The sequence below is a fragment of the Lissotriton helveticus genome, chromosome 9 (assembly GCF_964261635.1).
Source record: "Lissotriton helveticus chromosome 9, aLisHel1.1, whole genome shotgun sequence".
NCBI lineage: Eukaryota > Metazoa > Chordata > Amphibia > Caudata > Salamandridae > Lissotriton > Lissotriton helveticus.
In genome coordinates, this window is record NC_136070.1 from 612,625,875 (window position 1) to 612,650,644 (window position 24,770).

Genomic DNA, 24,770 nt, shown 5'->3' on the forward strand with positions numbered 1-24,770 from the left:
TCCCTATGCACTCTCCACTCCCTATGCACTCTCCACTCCCTATGCACTCTCCACTCCACTCCCTATGCACTCTGCACTCCCTATGCACTCTTCACTCTCCACTCCCTATGCACTCTTCACTCTCTATGCACTCTTCACTCCCTATGCACTCTTCACTCCCTATGCACTCTTCACTCCCTATGCACTCCCTATGCACTCTGCACTCTCCACTCCCTATGCACTCTGCACTCTCCATGCACTCTGCACTCCCTATGCACTCTCCACTCTGCACTCCCTATGCACTCTCCACTCTGCACTCTCTATGCACTCTGCACTCCCTATGCACTCTCCACTCCCTATGCACTCTCCCCTATGCACTCTCTATGCACTCTGCACTCCCTATGCACTCTCCACTCTCCACTCCCTATGCACTCTCCACTCCCTATGCACTCTCCACTCCCTATGCACTCTGCACTCCCTATGCACTCTGCACTCTCCACTCCACTCCCAATGCACTCTTCACTCTCCACTCCCTATGCACTCTTCACTCCCTGTGCACTCTTCACTCACTCTGCACTCTCCATGCACTCTGCACTCCCTATGCACTCTCCATGCACTCTGCACTCCCTATGCACTCTCCACTCTGCACTCCCTATGCACTCTCCACTCCCTATGCACTCTCCACTCTGCACTCTCTATGCACTCTGCACTCCCTATGCACTCTCCACTCTCCACTCCCTATGCACTCTCCACTCCCTATGCACTCTCCACTCCCTATGCACTCTCCACTCCCTATGCACTCTCAACTCTCCACTCCCTATGCACTCACTCCCTATGCACTCTCCACTCCCTATGCACTCTCCACTCCCTATGCACTCTCCACTCCCTATGCACTCTCCACTCCCTATGCACTCTACACTCCCTATGCACTCTCCACTCTCCACTCCCTATGCACTCTCCACTCCCTATGCACTCTCCACTCCCTATGCACTCTCCACTCCCTATGCACTCTCTATGCACTCTGCACTCCCTATGCACTCTCCACTCTATGCACTCTCCACTCCCTATGCACTCTCCTATCCCTATGCACTCTCCACTCCCTATGCACTTTCCACTCCCTATGCACTCTGCACTCCCTTTGCACTCTCCACTCCCTATGCACTCTCCACTCCCTATGCACTCTCCACTCCCTATGCACTCTCCACTCTCCACTCCACTCCCTATGCACTCTGCACTCCCTATGCACTCTTCACTCTCCACTCCCTATGCACTCTTCACTCTCTATGCACTCTTCACTCCCTATGCACTCTTCACTCCCTATGCACTCCCTATGCACTCTGCACTCTCCACTCCCTATGCACTCTGCACTCTCCATGCACTCTGCACTCCCTATGCACTCTCCACTCTGCACTCCCTATGCACTCTCCACTCTGCACTCTCTATGCACTCTGCACTCCCTATGCACTCTCCACTCCCTATGCACTCTCCCCTATGCACTCTCTATGCACTCTGCACTCCCTATGCACTCTCCACTCTCCACTCCCTATGCACTCTCCACTCCCTATGCACTCTCCACTCCCTATGCACTCTCCACTCCCTATGCACTCTCCACTCCCTATGCACTCTCAACTCTCCACTCCCTATGCACTCACTCCCTATGCACTCTCCACTCCCTATGCACTCTCCACTCCCTATGCACTCTCCACTCCCTATGCACTCTGCACTCCCTATGCACTCTCCACTCTCCACTCCCTATGCACTCTCCACTCCCTATGCACTCTCCACTCCCTATGCACTCTGCACTCTAATTAGAAGTTGCTGCAGGCAATATTTGTTTTAATATCAGGGACACCAGCAGTCAAACCCTACACACGATGAATGCACTGTCCAGCCAGACAACCGGGCACTGCCCGATTTGCTCTATAAGCCAGTCCGACCCTGCTTAAAGTTGATGGTTTTTTCTATTCAGTTGTTTAAACAATACGATAAACCATCACAGTACTTTACTGCCCGTTTGCTTAGGGCTCTGTGTGCGTCAACGGTTGCTATGTACTCTTCCTCGGTTTGGACTGCAGGGTACCTCTAGCTTTTGTTTCCTGAATTTGCAATCAAGCACACGAAGGCACATGAAAGCAAAAATCCGCCAGGTTGCATCATGTTAAACATTTTTATCCGTTCAAGATCTTATTTTGTTTTTTTAAATTTAATTGTTTTGCCAAATCTTGGACTGCATTGGACGTTTTACCCATTTGCTGTTAATCACCTTTGCAGCACGTACTTTATGGCCTCTGATGCTCTTCAGCGCTTTGCAGTGCGGTTAGGATATGAAGCGCTATATAAATTCAACTGTAATGCATTACGAAAAATGCCAAACCATGAAAAAACTCCCTGTTGCAAATCTTATGAGCAGTTTTACAAGTGTCTCACGAGGGGCACGAGATGCTTAGCCCATACGAGTCTATTTAGGCAGTTTGGGTACTGAACACCCGCAGTTTTAAGGACATTATTAAAACGGACTGTAAAGTCGAACTGAAAGAATGAAAAGTTATGCATGCTGCAACAAAGGGGATCAGCCGAGCAATTTCACATCAGACAAACCACTGCGGAGTCCTCACTACAAATAAAGGGGCAAAAACTACTTTTAGCGCCCTTGCACTTGATGAACAGCCAGATCGTGGCCTGTGTCTTCATCATGTATTTTTAACCAACGTACACTGAATTCACGTGCTCCACCACTAAAAAACAAGCACTCACCTGGGCTTCCTCGCATGGAATGACCAAAACAAACACAGAAGGAAAAAAAACGAAACTCCGCCCACCGCCGCGATGACGACATCGCAGAGGCGGAGAGGGAAAAAATCGCGGAACGCCCCCGAATCTGGTCCGGCCTTGACGGACAGATCCGGCTCCCAATGGCTAGCCTCCATTTATGGAGCTAGCTAATGGGAGGTGGGGGACGTTCCGATAGCCAATATGGTAAACAAAAGATTTCACCTGCGCGAACTGCTTGCGCAGATCGCCAGGTCAAAACCTAAAAAGGAGGTAAATCAAGAAAATTCAATTCAGCAAAAAGTGTCAGAATTATTTTCTAAATAGTTGAAACATAATCCTCCTTTTTGTTAATGCGATGCGTTTCGTTGGATCACATGATTAGACCACCTTCATCAGGGTTAAATGAAATGTCTTCCCAAAAATTCTGAAATTAAAAAAATCACCTTTAAAAACAAGCAATCATGTACTTCGAGCCTTTCAAAATAACAATACTGATTATCAATAAAAATATATTAAAAATACAGTACAAACCATCTCATAATGACCCTGTTACAATGCCTCAATTCGTATTTAACAGTATTACAAAGAAATAATTAGAAAACAATACACATCAAAGGACACAGCATAAACAATAGTTACATTCAACATATAATCAATGAACAATGACACATTTTGATACAGTTTCTACTCAACCTATCTAACTACAGTTTTCAATAAGAAGCATAGGGAACGTTATTCTAAACCCCTAATAGTACTTACATAATAATAAGAATTGCTAAGCAGGAAAAGAGGGAAAAATCACCTATACAGATAATATCCTTGCTTATATGTTGGAAAGGTATAAGTGCTCACCCGCCGCCCCAGAGAGCATATCAGTTGATCATGTACATCCTGGTGCGGGAGAAAATAATGGGAGCAGCAAGAACCACCATGAGATAACCTCTATGTTGTGGAAGGATACATATTTACATACCTCAGACGTTTCTAGTGAAGCGTAAACACATGGGGTAGATACCCCCTATGCTAAAAAACACTCTCTCGTCCAGCAAGTTAGGAAACTTCTCAGGAACTGCAATCTATATAAAAACATTAAAATCAGAGTGTACATCTGCCAGATTCAAAAAGACAGCACCACTGCACAAAGCTACACTTATGCACACGGAAACACAAGTAGCAAACCCACCTTGCTATATGCTAAGTGACACCGAATGCTGAGGTGAACCAGAGCAGTCTCAACGATACAGTTGCTGAGCATCAAGATAGATATCCGATTGAGCTAAAATCGAAAATAATAAGCCATATAATGAGTAATAAATTTTGGGAACACCTCATTACGAATAAGCCGATGGAATCGAAGTAATAAAGCCATCCACTTACATACGTGTGCTTTTGAAGAATCTTCAGGACGGCACAGGGTAGACGTGAAACAATATGTGTAAGTGCAGGAAACTGCTACTAAATCACGGTGGTTCCGTAAATAATGTACTTCGGATACCATCTAAAAATGAACAAAGAGAGGCAGGGTCTCATATGAAAACTGTGCTTCTCAAACCAAGCATCGAAAAGTTCCCCGACCCTCTATTGTACCTGTAGGAAACCTCAACACTCACCAAATTAATGGCATAGTCGGCGTCCCGTGTGTAGACATCCAGCCCACTGGCTTGAAAACGCAAAGAATGCCACATCGGTCATTTAAATATTAGTAAAACGCGGGCGCCAGCTAATGAGAACCTGCTTTGTATGAGCTGGTTTCCTGTCACCGATCTGAGTGTAATGGAAATTAGGGACGGACTAACTACGTCCCGGAGACGTCTTTTCTTACTAAACCATCCCAAAATGGCCGACATTTATTCTTAATAAATTGTATTATCGAACGGCCAAGAAATGATAGACACAGTCTATAATTATAATAAATATTATTAAAAACAAAAACTGTCAATATCGATGCGACAAATATTGATTTTGGTAAAAGAAATCTTTACCAATTATAATCGGAAAAATATTAAGAATTTAAAGAATTGAAATGGGTCCACTTGAGTAGGCCAAACGCGGAGTACTCTACATTATAGATGTCAAAGTACTCACTAAGATATCTGTTTGCCGGTAACATTCAACAAGTCAGGTCCCGGCCGCGCTGTGATTGGCTGACGTCACGGGGGTGTCCCGGGCCGGCAGCCAATCACAGCGCGGCCCGGGAATGACGTCACGGGGGTGTCCCGGGCCGGCAGCCAATCGCAGCGCGGCCCGGGACAAAGGGGCGGGGCTTAAAAAAAGCACCAGAAACGCCCCCGAATCGCGTTTTCGAGAGAAAGCGCGATTGACAGCCTCTGTCTCCCAATGGCTAGTCTCCATTTATGGAGCTAGCCAATTGGAAACAGAGGCGGTCCAAACATCACTACTGAAAACAAAAGATTTCGATCTGGGAGGGGCTTTGCCCCTCGCCAGGTCGAAACCTAAAAAGGGCTCAAAGCCAAGCAATGGTGATGGGGGCAATGCCAAAGAGAACCATAAGAAAATGGCAGGTTGCGCCACATCAGTAGCGAATACCTCCTCGAGTCTTTAACTTATTGATTTCACTCTGTTACTCCTAGGGTTGCACATGCAATTCAAAATACAGAAGTATAAGTTTCAATATGCAAAAGAAAGTGTGGCTGAATGGCTAACCACGGCAGTGAGGCAGCTTGAGATGATGAGTGGGCAAAACTGGGTACATTTTTCTTGCGTAATACGCCTAACACCCTTCAGAATTTCCTGGGTTTATGCACTTATTGTGGGAAATACGCCTAATACCCTTCAGAATTTCCTGGGTTTATGCACTTCTTGTGGGAGGGCTTCTGCATGGAAATGTGAACTTTCTCTATGCTACTTTATCATGCGATACCCATTTACATCATCTGCTTGCGAATAAAAATGACTTCAAATAGCTTTCTCTTATGACTGCCCATTGCCCAGACTATTGTGGGGCAACTGTGTGTGAGTCATTATTTATGTGCAAAGGGCTTGTGGGATACCTACATCCATGTAGTTTCTTTAAGTCACAGGGGATGTCTCCAGCACAGCCTGTCGGCAGACAGTTTCTGCTATATGTTTTCTGCTCGAAATAGAGTTGCACAAGACAAGATTACGAAGTAAAAAAATTGTGCACAGTATGGGTAAACAAAAAATTGTGTTTAAACGAGTATAACTGTCTAAAAAAAATAACGCACAGCCCTGCTTGAGATGTACACTGTTGCATCGTTTGGTCAAGCAAATTTGATGGTACTGTATTTTGAGCCACATCAACTCTGGTGTGCTATAAAGTCACAGAGTACCAATGATATGTGTAAAAATTCCTACCAGGCACATTATTTTAAACTCCTATGATTTCTCCGGGTTATGTTAAATAATTGCTTACCAATTTTGCCTCGTGAAAGGTATGGAGCTATTAGCCATCTGGTACAAATATTTGTCTCCTGAGCATGCATCTCCAATTAGTGTTTGTATCAGATTCCTAACCTTCTGATCGCTGCCACATACATGATTTGTGGCTGTAGTTGTGTTTTGTGCTCAGTAAATTTTCAACATTTTATTCAGATACAAATTAAGTAGGTCTGAAAACAATGCAGTCTTTCAAACGCTGTGCTTAGACTACTTGGGCGATAAGGCAATGAGCTACTTTAAGGCTGGTGGTCGACCCTGTGAGGTTCTTTCTGTGCAACCCTGGTTCGCATGCCCGCATTTGTCTGGTATGGGAAGAGGGGCATGCATCACCCAGTGGTGTGCTGCAGTTTAGGGGTTTCTATGGCAGGGAAATGAGGGGATTACATGGCACGGCCTTCCAATTCTTTGATCAAAATACACTGTGACGTGAGGAAGGCATTGCTACCTGTAGTATTTTTGCCATTGCCTAGTGGGAAGGGAGTACCTAGACCAGTCTGTAGATCCCTTTCCTCTTGCATTTTATCATAATAATGTTTATATTCTGTTTTCCAAACCCGCTGGAAAGCCCAAAATGTTTTCTGACTTCTCAGTAAGTAGCTACTCCATGTGTAACATTTATGTAGCGCTTTGTCACCAGCCGCGGCCCATGCAGGTAAGAGCGGTGGGGCCGGGTTGGGGGGGTGATTTTGATGGACGATGATAAGGGGAAATTAAATAAATAATTCATTTTCCCTCGTCATCGTTCGTCGAAATCACCCCCAACTGGCCCCACCGCTCTTACCTGCACGTGCTGAAGCTGTTTGTAACCCAAACAACGTAAATTCAGATTTTAATAAGGTTATTGGATGTGTCTTGAGAGTATCGTTGAAAGGGTGCTGGTAGAATTGGTGTAGATGGTAAGCATGGATGTTGCAGAGTGCAAGGATAAAAGAAGCTGCGCTTGTGGATACTTACCATTTTTGTGTACTTCTCCATTTCACCTTCTACCTGCCTAGGTTGGGAAATGGGAATTTACAGAGCCTGTAACTATTTTATTATTTGTTATTGGCAAGCGCATAAGGGCTCACTAGTTCAAAAACTACAAGCATTTGCAATGCAATAGGTCTCGCATTAGGAAGGTGTGAGCTAATGGTTTTGTAAATGACCATTTTTTGTAATATGTGTTGGCTTTGAAAATATAAAAATGAATAGCATTGTTATTCACAAAGCCAATAGCTTACACTTTCCTAATGCGAGTCCTATTGGCTATGGCAGTGCTTGTTGGTAGCAAGCAAGGACAGTGCTGTTGTGGTGCTGAGTGATGATGTGGTTGGGCTGAGTGATGTGGTGGTGTATTAGAGTGATGTGGTGGTGTATTAGAGTGATGTGGTGGTGTCCCAGAGTGATGTGGTGGTGTCCCAGAGTGATGTGGTGGTGTCCTTGAGGGATGTGGTGGTGTCTCAGAGTGATGTGGTGGTGTCCCCGAGTGATGTGGTGGTGTCCCCGAGTGATGTGGTGGTGTCCCCGAGTGATGTGGTGGTGTCCCTGAGTGATGTGGTTGTGTCCCAGAGTGATGTGGTGGTGTCCCTGAGTGATGTGGTGGTGTCCCTGAGTGATGTGGTGGTGTATTAGAGTGATGTGGTGGTGTCCCAGAGTGATGTGGTGGTGTCCCAGAGTGATGCGGTGGTGTCCTTGAGGGATGTGGTGGTGTTCCAGAGTGATGTGGTGGTGTCCCAGAGTGATGTGGTGGTGTCCCTGAGTGATGTGGTTGTGTCCCGAGTGATGTGGTGGTGTCCCTGAGTTATGTGGTGGTGTTCCTGAGTGATGTGGTGGTGTTCCTGAGTGATGTGGTGGTGTCCCCGAGTGATGTGGTGGTGTCCCTGAGTGATGTGGTGGTGTCCCCGAGTGATGTGGTGGTGTCCCTGAGTGATGTGGTTGTGTCCCGAGTGATGTGGTGGTGTCCCTGAGTTATGTGGTGGTGTTCCTGAGTGATGTGGTGGTGTTCCTGAGTGATGTGGTGGTGTCCCTGAGTGAAGTGGTGGTGTCCCTAAGTGATGTGGTGGTGCCCCCGAGTGATGTGGTGGGGTTCCTGAGTCATGTGGTGGTGTCCCAGAGTGATATGGTGGTGTCCCCGGGTAATGTGGTGGTGTCCCTGAGTGATGTGGTGGTGTCCCCGAGTGATGTGGTGGTGTCCCCGAGTGATGTGGTGGTGTCCCTGAGTGATGTGGTGGTGTCCCAGAGTGATGTGGTGGTGTCCCTGAGTGATGTGGTGGTGTCCCTGAGTGATGTGGTGGTGCCCCTGAGTGATCTGGTGGTGCTCCTGAGTGATGTGGTGGTGTTTCTGAGTGATGTGGTGGTGTCCCCGAGTGATGTGGTGGTGACCCGAGTGATGTGGTGGTGTCCCCGAGTCATGTGGTGGTGTTCCTGATTGATGTGGGGGTGTCCCAGAATGATGTGGTGGTGTCCCCGAGTGATGTGGTAGTGTCCCCGAGTGATGTGGTGGTGTCCCCGAGTGATGTGGTGGTGTCCCTGAGTCATGTGGTGGTGTCCCTGAGTGATGTGGTGGTGTCCCCGAGTGATGCGGTGGTGTCCCTGAGTCATGTGGTGGTGTTCTTGAGTGATGTGGTTGTGTCCCTGAGTGATGTGGTGGTGCCCCTGAGTGATGTGGTGGTGCCCCTGAGTGATGTGGTGATGTTCCTGAGTGATGTGGTGGTGTCCAAGAGTGATGTGGTGGTGTCCCCGAGTGATGTGGTGGTGTCCCTGAGTGATGTGGTGGTGTCCCCGAGTGATGTGGTGGTGTCCCCGAGTGATGTGGTGGTGTTCCTGAGTGATGTGGTGGTGTCCCTGAGTGATGTGGTGGTGTCCCTGAGTGATGTGGTGGTGCCCCTGAGTGGTACCCCTGAGTGATGTGGTGGTGTTCCAGAGTGATGTGGTGGTGTCCCTGAGTGATGTGGTGGTGCCCCTGAGTGACGTGGTGGTGTTCCTGAGTGATGTGGTGGTGTTCCTGAGTGATGTGGTGTGTGAGGGTGTGTGGGGGTGTGAGGGTGAGTAAGGGTGGGAGGGTTGTGAGGGTGAGGGGTGTGAGGTTGTGAGGGTGAGCGAGAGTGTGTGAGGGTGGGTGAGGGTGTGAGGGTGAGTGAGGGTGTGTGAGGGTGAGGGGGGTGTGAGGGTGAGGGTGACGGGGGTGAGGGTGTTGGGGGTGAGGGTGTGTGAGGGTGAGAGGGTGTGAGGGTGTGTGAGGGTGAGGAGGTGTGAGGGTGAGGGTGAGGGTCCGAAATAAATGGTGGCAGGGCAGACATCATAAGACAGAGAGAAGAGACTGCGTGGTGACTGCGTTGGTCAGTTTCAGAATCAGGAGGGGCAGAGTCAGCACAGTCTGCGAGGGATCAACGTGTCTAGAGGCAAAGCATAGCGGATGTAGCATTGCAGCTAGCAAGTCGAGTGTTTTCAAGCTAAGTGTCCCTAGAGAGATGGCAACACAGCAACAGCATTTGAGGAGCAAGGCTACTGTAAACAAGCACGGTAGGCTTTCACTTTCGTCCAGAAACAAGCTCTCGTCATTGCTGTGGCGGGGATGGGCGGGGGAGCGGCAGCCTTTGAAGTCTGATGCCGAGGTACAGACAAATGGTGGTGCGCGATGTGCACGCAGGGGGGGGGGGGGGCGGGGGAGCGGCAGCCTTTGAAGTCTAATGCCGAGCCACAGACAAATGGTGGTGTGTTATGTGGCTGGCATTATGTGTGCACGCGCATAGATCACATCCGTTTTGGTAGACTGTTCTTCGCCGCTTACTATAATCTCGCCGTAGCAATGCGGAAGCGCATTGGCTCAGGCGAGACCTAAAAATGGGCTGGCCATTATGCCATGGTTAAAGTGACGACTCTGTAATAACAAAAAGATAGACAATCTGCTTTAAACTTTTTTATTTTTGCTTTTCTTGCTAAACACGGGGATTAGCACCCAAGCCAAGGGGAGGCGTGAGGGTCAGAAAGGGTCAAAGGCTTGGAGGCGTCATGCTTCAATCTGACCCTGAGGACAAAATACTTGTATCAGATTGTTAACGTTCAGACTGAGAAAGTCTCAAAGCTTCTGTAAAACTGTGAAGAGGCTATTGTCTGCTGCGCACTTCATATCAACCATGTAGAGTGTATATAAAGTATGCATCTATGGATGTAATTTTTGCATCCATTCTGCCCCGAAAAATGCAAAAGGTACATTAATAAATTAATCATGCTATAAGACAGGAAGAAGCCAAAAAGACGGAGAAATGCTCAAGCAAGGTAGAAGGAAATGCCAGAATAAACAAGTCTTTTACTCAGATTTCAAACAATTTTAGTGATGAATTAACTCGTATCAAAACCGGGAAAAGGCACCATGGGTTCCCATCAAAATGATAAAATAGTGAACCTGGAGTGGGCAGATGAATATGGTGGCACTGGACATATACGGTGGCAAAGAATTTCCAAGCAACAGCCTATATTGTAACCAGCACCTGCTTAAAAACATATGATTTAGTAGTCGAGAGGCGGCAGCAGCAAAATTCGCTGACGGCTCTAAAAATACCCCATGAATGGAACGGCAGGAAGAAAGGAATGAAAGGAGCGTGTGAACGGAGGTAGAGGGATAACAGAGCAGACAGTTAGAACGTGAAACGGAAGTAAAAAGATACAACAAATCAGAAAGCGAAACTGAAAGCAACAAGCGACTTTCAACAGAAGACGTCCGAGTTTAAAGGGAGAGATACCATTGCCCAAGCACAGTGTGCAGCCGGATGTGTAGAGCTGACTGAAAGGGGGACAGGCGAGTAAGTTGGAGGCTGGCGGGGTATGGGAGGGGTCTGGGGGGGGGGGGGGGGGGGTTTAGCAGTAGTTGAGAATCTTTATTTATTTATTTATTTATGCATTTTTATATAGCGCGGACTTTACCCGAAGGTGTCAGAGCGCTTCACAAAAGGAACAGAAATGAAACATAATGAGAAACATTACAAAAGAGCAGATTACAAAAGCATACATTCCGTTACATAAGGTAAAAGTGACATTTGTGAGCAAACAAAATACATGAGGTAGTAAAAATTGTGAGCAACCAAAAATACATGAGGTAGTAAAGGTAATAGTGACAATTGTGAGCAAACAAAATACATGAGGTAGTAAAAATTGTGAGCAGCCAAAAATACATGAGGTAGTAAAAAGTGCACAGGAGGAAAAAGTGACAAGTGTGCAGTTATAAGAGAAAACAAAGTATCATTTGAGGTATAATACTGCAAAAGGTGCTAGACACTTAGGCACAAGAACAAGCGTTATGTAGGCAAAGGAGGCACTTGTGCCAGTATCAAAGGTAAAAACATGTGAGAGGTAGCAAACCGTGTGTTACAAGGGCAAAGTGGTGTGTGCATGTTACACAAGGGCACCAAACACAAGTACATGAAAAATACTCCAAAGAGGCAGACACTCCAACCCCAGGAATACCCTGGGAAGGCACTTCCATGGTCGTGGAAATGATCAGTAGTGGGAAGTCTTCCTCCAAATAACAAGAGGACGTGAATTACTTTTGGAGGTGTCTCTGGAGGAGGAGAACTTTGAGGTCCCTTTTGAAGGCCTGGGAGGAGGCGGTGGTCCGGAGCAGAGGCGGAAGGGAGTTCCAGATTCTCACTGCGTTGCCTGAAAAGGATTGGGCCATTGTTCTCTCCTTCTTGAAAGTGGGAGGTTCAAGTAGAAGATTCTCCGCATTGCGTGAGGGCCTAGAGCCTCCAGAGAGTTTCAGTTTGTTCGCCAGGTAGCGAGGAGAGGAGGAGTGCAAGGCTTTGTGGGTGATACAAGCGGTCTTGTAGATAGCTCTAGCCTCGAAGGGAAGCCAGCGGAGGGTGGATAACATTGGTGTGATGTGATCGCTTCTTTTGGCCCCATAAATGAAGCGAGCTGCTGAATGGAAAACAGACTTAAGTGGGGACAGGTGAGATTTGGGGAGGCCAGTAAGAAGTGAATTGCAGTAGTCTAGTCTGGAGAGGACCAGCGATTGCACCAGGGTTATAAGGTCCTGCTCCGGGAAGAAGCGTCGGATTCCCCAAAGAAGGCGCAGTTGGTAACCAGCAGATTTTGTAATAGCATTGATGTGGGGAGTTAGATTGAGTTTTTTGTCTAGAATGACTCCTAGGGATTTTGCGCTGTCGACAATGATGGGTTTATTGTTTAGTAGATTCATCTGATCCATCCATGATTGAACCGGGGGGGGGAGAGAGTGAGGAGGAGAAGAGGAGGAATTCAGTTTTGGAGGGATTCAGAATCAGTTGATGAGTTGACATCCAGTTTTGGATGGAGTCCAGAGTAGAGCTTAGGAAGGAGAGATCATGAGTGGAGGCAACCTTGAGGTAGAGTTGAGTGTCGTCTGCATAGAGATGATAGTGAATCCCGGATTTGCTTAGGAGGTTTCCCACTGGTTCTAAGTAGAGATTAAACAATGTGGGTGCAAGTATAGAGCCTTGAGGAACACCCTGACCTACCGCCACAGGAGAAGAAAGACTGTTCGCTATTTTGATCATTTGGGATCTGTCAGAGAGGAAGGATGCAAACCATTTAAGCACAGTGCCCTCCATGCCCATTCTCTGTTGAAGGATATTTAGGAGAGTGTTGTGATTGACAGTGTCAAAGGCTGCAGAAAGATCAAGGAGAATTAGAAGACAGGACCCCCCCGAATCGAGTATCCTCAGCGCGTCATCAACCACTTGCAGTAATCTTAACATTAGGCAAAGCTGCAGTCCTAACGTCGAAAATTAGAACGGAGGGCATATAGTTTCGTATTATAAATAACAGCGGTTAAGAACGGGTAAGGGTACAGATTTCTTTGTGGTCGTGTGAGCGATTGGTTGAAACGGGAGCTGAGTTTTGGAAGCCAGCCGCCTGGGCTGCGCGCTGGCCCTCCAGACTGCATACCCCAAACTTTTATTTTACCTGACAGGGAACTAACTGGTCCACAATTTGCGATGGGGGCATTAACATCCAGCCGCTGGTAGGGATCTCAAAACTATGATTTCCTATTCGAAAAGGAAGAAATCTCCAATTCAGCCCGCAAACTCAAGTACCAATATATACCTTATTTTACATTGGTTTTCTTCAAAGCACATCACCTTTATATACTCTTATCTTGATACACAGATTCGTGTCTATCGGTCCAGCAGCTTTTGTGGTGTTGCTGAGCAAATCTTCCCAAATAGGATTTTGTATGAGAAAATATGCTTTTTGGACCCACTTTCCATTCAGCAAAGAAAGTTTAAAAATCAAACTTTAGGTGAGAGAATTTTGGGGGAACGTTTTATGTGACTGTGTCCATCGGGACAAAAATTATGAAGCACTTCTAAAGAAAATATTTTCCTGTTGACTAGTAGATTGAACTATATCTACAGAGACACTGTATTCAGAGGCACTGGAATTGTGCGATTGTGCGGCCGCAGTGGTTTTCACACAATTGTAGATTTGCTGCATTTGCCCCCTATTCCATCATATTCTGCAGATCTTAACCAAAAAACTGTTGTTTGTAGCTCAACTAGTTCAAGAGTTACTAAAAATACAAAAAATGCAGAAACATTTCTTGCCGTCCAGGGGCCTGCCCTTTGTAACGGTTGACTGGTCACCTTTCTGTTACTTATTGCTAAATTTGGATGTTAAACTGGTACTAATGAGGTGCAACCAATACCCAGAGATCGTTAACAAGTGACAACATTTCAAAATAATGAAGTAATACTATCACACAATGTGCTGTATTACGCTGCAAAATGTGCCATTTGTTGCTGCATACTTTTCTTAACCCATCCACATAATTTGACCCTCCCCGCTGCATAATTCCAGTGGCCCTGAATGTATAGTATGCATATACAAGTGTGGAGTGAGAATAAATATATTATGGTTACACACATTTTTTATATTACCGTAAAGGGATTAGTGAACTACAAAGGAGAAAAAGTTACCCACAATACTCGCGCCCATTTGGCCCCCACATAACTCCATTACGTGAGGCTTTACTGGAGGTGCCAAGCTGCTGCAGCAGCTCCATTGCACCAGCTAAGTACAGTCAGTCAGTGACCAGAACCTATAAAGACACAAAGGGCCTGTTTCCAATCTCGTTCGGAAAGCATACCGACCGAATCGGTTCCGGAATGCTTTCTGTACGACTCGTATCGGGGGAGTCTGACCGAATGAGTACAATGCATCCATAGACGTCTGGATACGATTCCGTTAGACTCCCATTGACTCCAATGGGAGCCTGTGTTCCGAACGTGAACACTGGCTCCCATTGAAGAAAGGGGAGGTTGGGGAAAACCTTGCACCCTGTGGCGGACACCCCATGGTGCCTGCCACACGGTGCATGGTTGGAAAGGGGGGACCCATGGGTACTCCCACGGGCTGATTAGGAGGGCCACGGGTGAAAGGGGCCATGCTACGGGTCCCCCAAGGCCGAGTCCGGCAGCTGTTTCATTCCGGAGAAACCAAATCGGAAATGCTGTGGTCATCGTACTCGCTTGCTCAGAAAACGAGCTCATAGAGCTGTACGAATCGGCTCCGAAAAGCCTCGTCCTGTGGGAATGAATGCCTTTCGGAACCGATTCGGTCAGCCCTAACGGTTTCCAGGCATCATACTTGATCGTTTGGACTTGGGAACGAATCAGTCAGAAACAAAGGCTCCGGATCGAATTCGGCAATCCTGAATCTGATTCTGAGCCCTTCCGACCGACTTTGGAATCAACCCCAAAGTCATCATTGCCTTCTGTCGAAATAAAATCAAATTTCTCACAACTGAGAAATTGTATTATTGGCCTCACCTTCTGTGGTTTCATCTATACATTTTCTATATTTTGCAGGGATATTGCCAGGGTTGAAAGCAGGATTCAATACCCGGCAAACTTTTTAAACCTCTTTAAGCGGGTCCATGTTGCGTTTTGAGGGGAAAAAATTAATCTTCAGATACAGCTGATGAATTCAAAGAAGGGTCAGTTACATTTTGAGCATCCACAAAACTGGACATCTTTAAGAATGACTTAGGGCACCAACAATTCCCGGTATTTTCCCACAAAAGGTGTGTGATTGTAGCGGAAGAGTAGCAAAAGCCAAATAATTGAATTTACAGCAAGCTTTTCATAGGCAATGCCGAAAGCACATCAAATTGATCCCAACAACTTGATTATTTAAAAAGATAAATTTTCTGTTTTCAAGCAATGTTCAAATCCTAAATAGTGTTGGTGCCCTGGTTGATAGTGCTCAAAAGTCGCACCTGTGAAGATGACAGATTGTTCACATGTTGCGTATGTACTTAAGTTACGTTAATCATCATGTTCAATTACAGGAATATCACACGAAACAAGAAAAAACTCAGCAGCACCACAGAAGCTCCAGATCACCTCAGCTAAACCAGTCGCGGCTGGTGGTGGGGTGGGGGAGGGGGAACAAAACAAAAAAACTAAATAAAACAAAAAACGTACCTGAATCCCGAAGCATCGCCGCTCTTCTGGCTGTACTGTAGGCACTGACTATGAGACTGTCCTGCGGCCAATCATTATGCTGCTCTCACAGCATGAGAATTTCAAAAAGGGGGTGGTGATGGACAGAGTATCTGAGTTAATCAGAACACTCCTACCCAGTCAACAGATCAGGGCTTGATCCAGCACCGTTTTTTAGCTCACTGCACCATCCCAGTTCAGAACCTGGCTACATGCAAATTAGTCTGTCCCTGGCCCAGTGCATCATGGGAACAGGGCAGACCAAACTACCAAGCCAATTCTTTACTGGAAAGGAAACAAGCTTCCGGGGACCGGTTTCTGGCATTACAGCCGTCTTCGGCCCGGCTTGCTTGAATCCTGATGGTGCAGTGAGCAAGGGACTCATGTCTTAGCATACCCTTCCACACTTGTAGTGGCCAAAATAATTTCAAAAAGGGGGTGGTGATGGACAGAGTATCTGAGTTGTTCCCATGATGCACTGGGCCAGGGACAGACTAATTTGCATATAGCCGGGTTCTGAGCTGGGATGGTGCAGTGAGCTAAAAAACGGTGATGGATCAAGCCCTGATCTTTTGACTGGGTACGAGTGTTCTGTTTAATTCAGATACTCTGTCCATCACCACCCCCACTTTTTGAATCGTTTTAGCCACCACAAGTGTGGCAGGGAATACTCAGATGTGAGTCCCTTGCTCACTGCACCATCAGGATTCAAGCAAGCCGGGCCTAAGACGGCTGTAATGCCAGAAACCGGTCCCCGGAAGCTTGTTTCCTTTCCAGTAGAGAATTGGCTTGGTAGTTTGGTCTGCCCTGTTCCCATGATGCACTGGGCCTGGGACAGACTAATTTGCATATAGCCGGGTTCTGAGCTGGGATGGTGCAGTGAGCTAAAAAACGGTGATGGATCAAGCCCTGATCTTTTGACTGGGTACGAGTGTTCTGTTTAATTCAGATACTCTGTCCATCACCACCCCCACTTTTTGAATCGTTTTAGCCACCACAAGTGTGGCAGGGAATACTCAGATGTGAGTCCCTTGCTCACTGCACCATCAGTATTCAAGCAAGCCGAGCCGAAGACGGCTGTAATGCCAGAAACCGGTCCCCGGAAGCTTGTTTCCTTTCCAGTAGAGAATTGGCTTGGTAGTTTGGTCTGCCCTGTTCCCATGATGCACTGGGCCAGGGACAGACTAATTTGCATATAGCCGGGGACTGAGCTGGGATGGTGCAGTGAGCTAAAAAACGGTGATGGATCAAGCCCTGATCTTTTGACTGGGTACGAGTGTTCTGTTTAATTCAGATACTCTGTCCATCACCACCCCCACTTTTTGAATCTCACAGCATGAGAGCAGCATCAGGATTGCCTGGGCGCTCCAGATTTGCTCTCCTGGGGAGACTGGGAGCCTGTGCCTGCTCTCTCCAACTCACCAATGCTGCTGTGTTGGAGAGAGCTTCAGTGCGCATAATGTTTTGGCTGGCCTGAGACAGCAGGCCAAACCGTCATGCGCACTGAGAACAGTGAACTACCACTCCCCCTGTGCCTGTCATTCCCCTGACCTTGGCCCCAAGACTTCATGGCATTGAGAACAATAAAACGATATTAAACACAGTTTATTATTGTTTTATTTTTCACGTTTTGCAGCTACCGCTGCTGTTGGGGGGGGGGGGCGATGCTCCTCCGACATAGCGAGCTTACCTGTTACACTGAGCAATGCCAACGGTCTCTTCTATAACACTGACAAACATGGAACACAAAGAAGCTCAACATGACATGATGACTGAAACATAGTAGAAGCCACCTCAACCCCGTAGTGCAACCACACCCAGTAGTCTCCAATCATCCCTTCTTCAACGCAGACAACACTGTAATGCCATTTTATAGAGGAAAAAACATATTCTTATCAATTACTTACACATCCAAGACACAAACTTTTGAAACATGCACACTCACCTAGACTGGAACCACTATGGCAAACCTAAAGGAAAAGCAGGAAATCCTCACCTGATAATATATGAACCCCATAGGGCAGGACAAAGGTCTTAAAAGGCAGAATTATTTCAGAGAGGTTAGCATTTTCTCTGACTTCTATGCTACCTCTATCTTTTTACCGAACAACTGCCTTTGGCCATACCATCTTGTTGCACCCAATCTTGCCCGATATACACTGAGCAATACATCTATCTTTATACAACAACAAATCATTTTGCGAGGCACCTGTTTCGGAGAAAGAGAAGATCGGAGATGTGTGCCAACAACATCGTGCCCTGGCATCACTCATCTCCCTTCATAACCACTGAAAAGGGTGCAATATCCATCTTTCTTCATACCGTTGATAAAGCGCGTTGGCCCAGTGCTCCACCATCCTTTATCTCCCTCACAGATCACTGGTATGGATACCATTACCCCAGTGCTATGGCGTCACACCCTCTTCCTCACTCACACACTTCAGGTGTGTCCAGTGGCTGCGAGGACCTCCCAAGCATCACATGCAAACATGGAGCAGCCTGCACCTCCATGCCAACTGTGTACACATGCCTTAAATCCCGCCCGCTGAGTGTGAAACACAAGCAACACGCATTGGAACTGTAGCTCAAGCCATGCTACCAAAATTCAACCAAACGACGACAGTGTGAAATAGGGTTCTTGCCACCTGAACGAACATGCAGTTCCTATCAGTATTGGTGTTGGCCAGGACCAACTAGTCACACACTAAAATTAGGTCAAGTAAAAAGAAACACTGCACATTGTAACTATCTATAACTGACTGCCTGTGGTAGACACTTAAACTCTTTTCAAGTGAGTTCAAAACACTGGACTCCTAGACTTATGATCCTCCTTCAAGATGCGTGAGGTGGCACCACACTCCACCCCAGCTGCTAACATGTAACCACACTTGGACAAACAGCAGCTTCTACACTGCAGTCAGTTGATTGTGTGTAACTTCAGGATATGTTATTGTTTCTTTTCTGCAGCATATAGTTGTGTCCCCTTTTGGACGCCTGGACATAAATATTCAAGTCACTGGCTTCTTGCTAGGCACAGTGCCTTGCAGCAAATTGGATTGTGTCACATTCTGAACCCAGCAACTCGTGTCCTCTCCCGGACAAACAGACGAACAGCACACTCATCTGTATCCTCTTCTGGAGATGCTGACCTGTCTCTCACCTAGAAAGCCCAAAGTGAGCACACTTGCCCCTCACTAAAATCCCCAATGCAGGATACAATATTACACAATTCCAGGGCACGTTGACAACTGTCCACTTGAACCCGAACAACTGATTTTCCTCTTCAGACTTTTTAGGTTTCGTAACCTGGCGAGGGGCGAAGCCCCTCCCAGATCGAAATCTGTTGTTTTTAATAGTGAGGTTAGGACAGCCTCTGTTTCCAATTGGCTAGCTCCATAAATGGAGGCTAGCCATTGGGATGCAGAGGCTGTCAATCGCGTTTTCTCTCGAAAACGCGATTCGGGGGCGTTTCTGGTGCTTTTTTTAAGCCCCGCCCCTTTGTCCCGGGCCGCGCTGCCATTGGCTGCCGGCCCGGGACACCCCCGTGACGTCATTCCAGGGCCGCGCTGTGATTGGCTGCCGGCCGGGACACCCCCGTGACGTCAGCCAATCACAGCGCGGCCCGGGACCTGACTTGTTTTCCAGTGTCTTGGTTTTAACTAAGCTGTTGGGTTCAGCACGAGCGCTTTTTGAGCCGTTAAACCGTCGGAGGCTATGTTGTTGCTGTTGTGCCCGGGTTGTTTTTTCTTCAGCTGAGGGGGGTGTATTTAGAAGCACAGGAGAGGAAGACTTGAGATGGCGGATTCTTTGTCAGATGGAAAACGCCCGCCCTGCGAGGTGTCTCGGGCGGCATGGGAAGACTCTCCCGTCGCACTCAACTCCCCTGCCTTTGGATTTCGAGCGCTCAAAAGATTAGGGCAAATTTACCCTCCTTCGTCCGATAAACAAATGCTGAGTCGACGAATAAAGCGACGCAAAAACGTTTTTTATTTTATTTGTTTTACTAATCTTCATGTTTTTATTTAGTTAGTGTAGAACACTTGTTTGCTTCTCGGACTTTAATTGGCTGCAACGCAGAACATTCAGAGACGCGCACAAGAGGCTATATAAAGCCCCCTCTGACGCATGATAGTCTTTTTCCTCGCTGTGGCTCGCGAGGTAAGATGGGTTTGGAAGGCTGAGCGTAGTCGGTGCCGTCCAGGTTTATTTGGTCATAGTTTCAGATGTATTCTTGGTTCCCTCTGTGAAGTGAATTTTCAGCAGTTACATTCTCTCGCACCTTAATGTCTGTAAGCACGCGTGTTTGCCTGCACCACAGCTCTTAAGCCGCCTCGTTATCTGGCCCGTTAGCTGGTACGTGCAGTAAATCCGGTTACTGCATGTGTCGCAGTTTTAGGTGTTCATGAATATCGGCATAGAAAGAAACCTTACCTATAAAGGCATTTTGGAATTAGAGTACCTTATTTTTACTTGCGTATACGATTTTGGTATTACAAACACCCTCACGTGCGTCCTAAAAGTCGTCCTTGAGTGGTATATATCGCACCCAATAAATTCCGGTTTGGCGAAGTCTGATTTTTCAGATGCGATGGATAGCTCCCCGTTTACGGAGCTCCTAACTGCGTTTAGCAGCCCGTAAGTCTTTAATCGGTGTTTTTTTATGTGGGTTCCTAGTGGCAGAAAGACGCCCTGCAATTGAGCGACTGGCCCAGCAAGGCTGAGGATAGTCCGTTCTTATATATTTTTTAATCCAAATTCGCGCTTTTTAAAGTGTATTATGTGGTATTTAAAATTGTAAAACTTTTTTAATTGTAATGTTCGCGGAAACGTGGGTGCGTACGTATCCTTATATATGTGCGATGATTATTTAACTGTTACACGTGGCATGCCCATTAGTGTTGCCACACCGGATGAGAATACGTAATTGTTAATTTTGCAGTACCTGAACATGAAGTCGATTATCGCCACCCGAAAGGCGGTATCTGTTAAACTGTTACTATATTTTCAATGTAAATTCTGTCGGTTGTATGTCAATACCCATATTATAAAAAGTGAACGTAGGAAAAAAAGTTTATATTTCGGGTGCGGCATTTATTCTTTCTAGTCTTGCTGTGTTGATGCTGTTATACGTTGTCATTCTGCGGTTGTCAAATACATACATTTCTGCACTGTTCGTAACCTGCTATCATTTTACTGGGCAGTTGGGTTCCATTCCAGTGCTAGATTAAACCCAAATATAACGTGACATGCAGTACTTGTTTGTCCATTTAATTTGGAACATTAATATTTTTGCAAGTGTTTCTAGGATTTGTAGATTTCTATAAGAACAATTGTTTCGATCTTTATTACGTTGCTATGGAAAGAGTAGTGTTTAGTAAATACTACCTAGGTTTTTATCAATGTAAATGTGGTAACTGTGCAAATTGCATTTTGAGTAAATACTTTAAATTCAACATGTTTTAAGCTTTGTGTTAATGCATTTTTCGTGCATGTTAGGATTCTAGTTACAGGTTTACAAAACTTTGGCCAAGCGGTCGCAGCTCTAAACGGCCGAGCTATTGTATTCTCCAGTACTTAAGATCCATGTACTGCAGACCCCGCGTTGCTACTGCTGCGAGCAGTGTATAAGGAGCGTTATAATGAGTACATATAGTGTGGTGAACATAGTCTCATCACGTCAGGTGTGGACAGATTCCACTAATCTAATGCAAAATAATCCTTACAAATACACTCAAGATTAGGCCAAAAATTCGTATTAAGGAAAGACTATTAACAAGATAGCCAATGATAAAGCCTTAAGTGAATAAAAAGGTGTAGGTCTGATACAATGCTTCCTGCAGGTAACAGTCGCAGCTATCCGTAGCGAAGCTGTAAAAAGCTGATTTTTTTTATGGCTCCCTCAGCCATTTGTTTCATTTGCCCTAAGTCAGTGCAGTAATTGCAATATGCTTACTATGCTCCTATCACACACTGGTTTTCTAATGTTCACAGATTAAAAATATTAAAGGTAGTAGTGTCATTTGTTGGTTTGGACCCCATTGTATATCTGAAGTTATATGGTGAAGTGAACAATTAACATTGGGCACTGTGCCCAGTATCTTCTCCCCTCCTTCGATCTCTGATGAAACGTAGATGCTGCTTCCCAAATGCTGAATTAATAATTTCCAGGCGTATTAGCTAGCTTTTGCAGAGGGTTGTAACAATGAGATGTGCACGTTTAAGCTTGTTAAGCTAAATGCAGTAAATATGTGGTGGTTCAACCTAATAAAGGCAAAGTGACTGCTAATGAGCAGTCCTTAACGAAGAGATCCTAATCTAGACAAGTATTGTGTGGTGAATAGGTGGCTCATATTTTTATTCTGTTGCTAAATTAACTGCCTTTTTCAAAATAGGCGTTTAAGCCAAGATGCCCGTTGCCAGAAGCTGGGTGTGTCGGAAGACCTATGTGACTCCCCGCCGTCCATTCGAGAAATCTCGCTTGGACCAGGAGTTGAAACTTATTGGTGAGTTGATAGATATTTCATGGGAGGCTTTAATGATGGGCTTCTTTGCCTTTTATGAATCCCAGCGAAACAGCAATTGCCAGATGAGCTGTTGTGCTATACATGCACTGCATTGTGTTACCTGGCAGTTTATTTTGCTTTCATAGGTAGCATTTTAATGTCTTTTTTTTTTAATTATAGGTGAATATGGTCTTCGTAATAAGCGTGAAGTGTGGAGGGTGAAATTCACACTTGCCAAAATCCGCAAAGCAGCCAGAGAGTTGCTGACACTGGACGAAAAGGATGCCAAGCGTCTTTTTGAAGGTATAGTGCTTGGAAAATGCTCATGTTTCATATTTTCTTGTCTCGCTACAATTGTACAAGCCTGTTTGATTATCTTTGCATGCGCCTATCTGTGTAAAATCTGCCTGACAAATATGTATTTCCACGTTGTGAGTGGGTGTGGGGTAGAGCAAGAGTAACTGTACAGATTTGTTGGTCTATACCACATATGCACTTGACTTGACTGTATACGTTCCCTCTCTGCATATCTTATTTTATATTATTGACGTGCCTATCTGACTCTGCACCCTTTACCTACACCACCTCAAATATTACCTACTGTTATACTACTGATTCTCCTGTGTGACTATGCACCCTGTACTCTCCTACCTCAACTATGCCTACCTCTATGCTATTTACAAAAGTAGTTTAAGCACGCTTAAACAAGTATATGCTCCCTCTTTATGTACTTTCATATTATTGGCGTACCTGTTTGACTATGCACCGTGTACCTACACTACCTCAACTATGACCTACCTCTTATTTTGACCTACCTATGTAACTATGCATATCGTACCTAACTACCTCAACTATTACCTACTATTATGCTATCACCCCATGTCCTTGTAAAGCGCTCTGATATCTGCAAAGATCTTGTTCGCGCTATATAAAACTTTGAAATAAATAAATAAAATGCAGTACACAAAGGGGTTCACTTTCCCAAGCGGTGGGGGAGTTAATGGAAAGCATATTAATTTGGAAATATAGAGCTACACTGGATATCTGCTACATCCATGAGGTCCGATAATGAAGCAGTCAATCGGACAAGGAAGCTTGTTTTCCTGTGCCAAGTCTGCATATTGACGCACTCAAAGGCTAAATTGAGTTTTTTTACGTCTGGCTTGAAGACACTGGCCATGCCTAGAATATACACCCATAACTGTTTTTTATCCCCATTCCAGGAATTGCTTGCACTTGTATGCAAGGGACCGTGATAGTTGGAGTATGGCCAGTCGTCATGCAGTTTGATGTTCAATTAGACTTCCTCAATCCATTTTATTCAGAAAGCAGTCCTGTTCCCTGCTTTTTACTAACCTTTGGCCATGCCCATACAGCAGGCTTTGGGTCTGAGAAGATTGCAGTATTAACCATATTGGATTTTCTCTGCACCAGTTTGCCCGTTACTCCTGGGGTAATGGCCAATCCTAGAAGGATAAGGGCTTATGGGTAAAGTGGAAAGCAATTGATATCCCCACACTGTCTCATTTGTTAATTGTAAACAATTGGCCTCTTAAATTTTAGAGGCTTTCATAAGTATCTGCTATGACCATCTTTGTAAACTTTCAGGCTCCAGAGGGTCATGGAAACGTTGGTTCAATGAAGTTAGTCACTAACCGTAGTTTTTGAGAACTTCTGAATGATAGGCCGAGAGATCAGAGGATCATGGTAGCAAGACTAATTATTAAAGGGCCATTAATAAAAGGAAGCTAGAGGAAAGCTAGGAACACCTTTTTTCTGCACGCAGACTAATACAGGAGGGTGTTGGTACAGGGGTTCTGGGAGACCGTTAATGGTAAGCAGGCTTTCCTACATTTATTCAAGGACCTACTGTCTAATATCAATACAGAACAAGCATTTACAATGCAACGGTTTCGCCTTTGGAAAAGTTTGAGCTATTGGCATTGTAAATGACAACATTTGTATTTATGTGTTGGTTTTGAAAACAGATAAATAAATGGCATTGTCCTTTACATTGCCAATAGCTCTAACTTTTCCAAAGGCGAAACCGTTGCATTGTAAATGCTTGTTGTTCTTTGCTATCAACAAAAATAGCTTTTTTTCAACTTTATTTTTCCATTTTATTATAACAGATAAAACCAACATTACAGCATACAGCCGTGTATAATAAACGCCTTGGGCACGATTCTCCAAAGCTGAGCTTGGCATGTGTTATTTTAGAATCCACAGTAAGGTTAGCCAACATGGTCTCTTCATACAGCACAACCTTAATGACATTTGGCCAGGGGCCAGCTTTCTTTGCATCTCTCCACCCTTGCCCTCCCTCCATCACTTAACGCTCCTCTCATGTTGTGTCACTCCTGCTGCTCTGTTTGTTTCCCCCCCGGATGCCAACTCTGAGCTGCACAGTTCTCTTCATTCCCTAAGGTCCGCCTGAAGCCTTTTTTCCTTGCGTGTTCGTTTCATGTGTGTTTCCTCGGCTAATGCCCACTCCCTGATATCTCTGAGCCATGTAGCTATGTTTGGGCTCCTCTGTCCCATCCACGTTACGGTGTCCTGCATCTGGCCAAGACAAGCTTCAGCTGAAGTAATTCATAAGGCAGCTATCAACAACGATAGCTTTACATCATCATAC

General features: G+C 45.7%; 1 long non-coding RNA gene and 1 other non-coding gene across 2 annotated transcripts in view; one reads left to right on the forward strand and one right to left on the reverse strand.

Moving 5' to 3' along the window:
- The window catches only part of LOC144782874 (uncharacterized), an 84,454-nt gene that overhangs the window by 9,207 nt on the left and 50,477 nt on the right, over positions 1–24,770 (reverse strand). The window lies entirely within an intron of this gene.
- On the forward strand, positions 20,796–20,915 carry LOC144783556 (small nucleolar RNA SNORA54). Its single transcript, XR_013601512.1, has one exon. It is a non-coding gene; the product is annotated as a small nucleolar RNA SNORA54 (small nucleolar RNA).